The sequence below is a fragment of the Aotus nancymaae genome, unplaced genomic scaffold (assembly GCF_030222135.1).
Source record: "Aotus nancymaae isolate 86718 unplaced genomic scaffold, 86718_ANA_hifiasm-v0.15.2.pri h1tg000006l, whole genome shotgun sequence".
Classification (NCBI taxonomy): Eukaryota; Metazoa; Chordata; class Mammalia; order Primates; family Aotidae; genus Aotus; species Aotus nancymaae.
In genome coordinates, this window is record NW_026988417.1 from 14,382,501 (window position 1) to 14,386,050 (window position 3,550).

Genomic DNA, 3,550 nt, shown 5'->3' on the forward strand with positions numbered 1-3,550 from the left:
GTATTGAAAAGCTCTTTTATACTGATAATTATACTTAATGATGTAGTCAGGAAGGAATAAGGGAAGAAGATAACAAACAAACAGCCAACCAATATTTAATTTAAACCTATGAAATGCTATGCGATTACTGAGGAGTGATTTACTTCCAATTATATAGTCACCTTTGGAATAGGTGTGAGGTGGTAATGTATGTTTTGTGTATTTGAAGTGGAGAGTTCTATAAATGTTTATTAAGTTTACTTGTTCCGGGTCTGAGTTCAAGTTCTGAATATCCTTGTTAATTTTCTATCTCGTTGATCTATAGAATCGTTAGCTCTTCTTGTTACATTGATCCTTTTGCCATTATGTAATGTCATTCCTCGCCTCTTTTGATCTTTGTTGCTTTAAAGTCTACTTTATCAGAGGCGAGAATTGCATCTCCTGTTTTTTGTTTATTAGTTTATTTTTGCTCTCTGTTTGATTGGTAAATCTTCCTCCTTCTCTCTGAGTCTTTGTGTATTGTTGCATGTAAGATGGGCCCGGATGCAGCATACCGATGGGTTTTGGCTTTTTATCCAATTAAAATATACATAGGTTTAATACTGGCGTTTGATGCTAGCTGGCTGTTTTGCCCATTTATTGGTGTAAATTTTTTATTGTGTTAAAGTTCTTTGCTTTTTGATATATTTTTGGAAAGGCTGATATTGGTTGTTGCTTTATATGTATAGTGCTTCTTTCAGAAGCTCTTGTAAAGCAGGCCTGGTGGTGGTGAACTCTCTAAGTACTTGTTTGTTCGCAAAAGATTTAATTTTTCCTTCGCTCATAAAGTTTAGTTTGGCTGGATAGGAAATTCTGGGTTGAAAGTTCTTTTCTTTAAGGATGTTAAATATTGGTCCCCACTCTTTTCTGGCTTGTAGGGTTTCTGCTGAGAGATCTGCTGTAAGTCTGATAGGTTTCCCTTTATGGGTAACCTGACCTTTCTCTCTGGCTGCCCTTAGTATTTTCTCCTTCATTTCAACCCTAATAAATCTGGCGATTATGTGCCTTGGGGTTGGTCTTCTTGAAGAATATCTTTGTGGTGTTCTCTGTATTACCTGGAGTTGAATATTACCCTGCCTTGCCAGGTTGGGAAAATTTTCCTGAATGATATCCTGAAGAGTATTTTCCAACTTGGATTCATTCTCTTCATCACATTCAGGTACACCTATCAAACGTAAATTAGGTCTTTTCACATAGTCCCATATTTCCTGGAGACTTTGCTCATTCCTTTTCATCCTTTTTTCTGCATTCTTGTCTTCTCGTTTCATTTCACTGAGCTGGTCCTCGACTTCTGATATCCTTCCTTCTGCTTGATCAATTCGACTGTTTAAACTTGTGCATGCTTCACGAAGTTCTCGTGTTGTGTTTTTCAGCTCCATCAGTTCACTTATATTCTTCTCTAAATTGTCCATTCTCGTTAACAGTTCGTCAAACCTTTTTTCAAGGTTCTTAGTTTCTTTGCATTGGGTTAGAACAAGTTCTTTTAATTCACAGAAGTTTCTTATCACCCACGTTTTGAAACCTGCTTCTGTTATTGGAACACACGTGTAATCTATTAAGCCTTGTTCCGTTACTGATGAGGAATTGCAATCCCCTGTAGAGGGAGAGGCATTCTGATTTTGAGTATTCTCTACCTTTTTATGCTGATTTCTTCCCTTCATTATATATTTGTCCTTCTGTCGTCTTTATAATTACCGACTTTCTAACTGGGTCTCTGACGTCCAACTTGTTGATTCCCTGCGCCGAGATCTGAGCAATCCACTGAGCCGGCCAAAACAGTGGTGTTAAGATTGATGGTGCTTTTCTGCCCGGGAATCTCCGGACTCTGCACCAAGAACTGGCGTGCTAAGGCACCAGCAAAACCACCACGCCGGCCACAAGAGTCGCCCTGGCAACCCGTGGGGCTCCTCCACTGGGAATCTCCTGGTCCGTGAGCAACAAATATTCGTCTGAAAGTGTGGCGTCCTCTCGTTCTTTGCGCTTTCACTGGGAGGTACGTGCCCGAGCTGCTAATCATCAGCCATCTTGGAGCTCTCTCCCTGTAGGATGGTTTTAAAACCATTTTGTGTAATGTAATACACATATAGAAAATGAATTTCATATTGATTCACATTATCAATAATTTTGAAACTTTTTGAGAAACAAAAATCTTTTCAAAGTAGGCACTCAACAGGTTTCTGTACATCTGTGTTCATAGCAGCATTGGTCACAACAGCCAAAAGGTGGAATCAACCCAAGTGTTGCTGAATAAACAAAAAGGAGTATATGCATCCATGTGAATGAATAAACAAAAGGAGTAGATGCATACAATGGAAATTCAACCTTAAAAAGGAAGCCTTAAAAATTCTGATGCATGCTACAACATGGTGGAAGCTTGAAGACAGTATATACTAAGTGATATAAGCCAGTTGCAGAAGGATGACCACTATATGATTGCATGAGGTACCTAGCGTGGTTAAATTCATAGAGAAAGTAGAATGTTGGTTGCCAGAGGCTGCGGTAAGTGGGGAATGAGGAGTTATTGTTTGGCATAGAATTTCGTATTGAGATGAAAAAAAGTTCTGGAGATGGATGGTGGTGATGGTTGTGCAACAATGTGAATGTACTTACTGCACTAACAGCATTCACCAAACTGTACACTTAATGGTTAAGATGGTAGATTTTATGTATGTTTTACCACAGTTTTAAAAATAAAAGAAAATTGACAGTCCCTAAAAGCCTTTCCGTGTCTTCTGGTGGATAATTGTATTTCCCATTCTCTAAAACAACCACATTTCTGGCTTTTGCATTTCAGTACAGTTTTACCCAAGTGTGAATTCCAAAACAATGTAGTTTTTAAGCTTCTAATAAATAGAATCTAAGCTATGTTTATTTATCTGTGTGTCCACTTTTGCTTAACATTATTTCCTGTAAGACACATCCATGTTGTTTATAGTTGCAGTTCATTTTCATTGTTGGATAGTGTTTGAACATATGACTATTATTGATATGCATTAGATTATGTCCATTTTTAGCTATTGTGAACAATGCTGCTGTAAACATTCTTATATTTCCTAGTGTTCATACACATTAGTTTTAAGAGTACATTACCCATGAGAGAGAATTGCTTGGGTCATAGGGTGCACCTACTTTCCACATACTAAATAATGTACTGTTCTCCAATATGGTTGGGCCAATTTATGTAAGCTCTGATATTCCCCATCCTATCATATACTAGATTTAATCATTTGATTTATTTTTTGCCTGTATTGTGGTAATTTTTATTTCCTGGATTACAAATATGGTTGAGCATTTTTAAATGTGTTTATTGGCCATTTTAGGTATCTTCTTTTGTAATGTGCCTATTTGAAGTTCCTTACCTATTTTTCTTTTTTTCTTTCTTACTGATTTGTAGGAGTTCCATTCTTCTTTTTTTTTTTTTAATTGTACTTTAGGTTCTGGGGTACATATGCAGAACATGCAGGATTGTTGCATAGGTACATACTTGGCAAGGTGGTTTGCTGTCTCCATTTCCACATCACCTGTATCTGGC